This window comes from Heterodontus francisci, unplaced genomic scaffold, assembly GCF_036365525.1.
Source record: "Heterodontus francisci isolate sHetFra1 unplaced genomic scaffold, sHetFra1.hap1 HAP1_SCAFFOLD_59, whole genome shotgun sequence".
NCBI lineage: Eukaryota > Metazoa > Chordata > Chondrichthyes > Heterodontiformes > Heterodontidae > Heterodontus > Heterodontus francisci.
Genome location: NW_027140758.1, coordinates 6,049,551 through 6,050,807, shown reverse-complemented (window position 1 = coordinate 6,050,807; position 1,257 = coordinate 6,049,551). Strand labels below are relative to the sequence as shown.

The window sequence follows — 1,257 nt, the reverse complement described above, 5'->3', positions numbered from 1 at the left end:
CCCAACTTCGCTCTATATCTTCTGACACACACACTTTACAGTCTGTCATTTCCAAAAACAAGCATTCTAAAATCAAAAGACCTTTTGTTTATTTCTCCTTTCTTTTCATTTCTCTTCTATTCTTCTCAATCACTCCCTTCAACAGTCCTATTCAGATCAAGGTGGAATGTGAATAGTGTCACAACTCACCTGACACTATTATTACCCTTCTTTTCTCTTGTCTCATTCAATGGGAAAGTTTTATTCACCAGTCTGTTGCTGTTTTACACTCTTGCCATACCATCTGGTATTGCATCCATCTGAATTCTGTGCTTTCATGGCCTTACATATCTTTTCCTCTTCTGGATGATTTGTTTGCTTCAGTTCCATTCAACCAGGCTGGACCACAGGGAAGCTTAGAACCTTTGCCTTGGACGGGTCCACGTTGATCCATTACATTCAGAATCACCTCCTTGAAATAACTCCATAGTACAACTACAGTAACCACACAGAATCTGCTTCAAACACTCCACATTTTATCTGTTCTGACTGTCAACACCTCCAGCTCTTTTGTTTAAGTGGAACCCATCAGGTGTGTATAGGCTCCTTCTATTCTGAAAGCTGTAGCACTGGTTCAGGGAATTCAGCCCTGTTTCTCTACTCGAAAGGATCAGCCATGCTTGATCTGCCTCGTATTTTGCTTTTCTTGCAACGTTACAAGACCTCCAATCCTCTGGCACCACAACTGTATCCAGTGAGGGATTGGAAAATGATGGTCAGACCTTCCACTATTTCTTCCCTGGCTTCATTCAACAGCCTGGGGTACATTTCATCTGGTCCTGGTGATCAATGCACATTCAAGGATGCTCATCCCATTAAGACTTCCTCTCTCCTTACGTTATCACGTCCAATACTTCACACTCCTCCTCCTTCATAACAATATCTGCATCACCCTCTCATTTGAGAAGACAGTAATGTATTCATTAAGGATATTGGCAACATCTTCCACCCCGATACAAAGGTTACATTTTTGAGCTTGGATGTGCCCTGCTGTTTGCTTAGTTGCCTCTTACTCTAATGTTTTGTTGCAACATCTTTGGGTCCATTGTTATTTTGTTCGTCCATTTTCTTTCCTGCTTTTTCTTTGCTTTTTGCCGCTGCTCCCAAATGCCTCCAGTTCAGTCAAAACACAAGGTGTCAGAAGTGGGATTCGAACCCACGCCTCCGATGGAGACTGCGACATGAACGCAGTGCCGCAGACCGCTCGGCCATCCTGAC

General features: G+C 43.1%; 1 non-coding gene across 1 annotated transcript; it reads right to left on the bottom strand.

Annotated features, from left to right (window-relative positions):
* Positions 1 to 1,174: 1,174 nt before the first annotated feature.
* On the bottom strand, positions 1,175 to 1,257 carry trnam-cau (transfer RNA methionine (anticodon CAU)). Its single transcript has one exon. It is a non-coding gene; the product is annotated as a tRNA-Met (tRNA).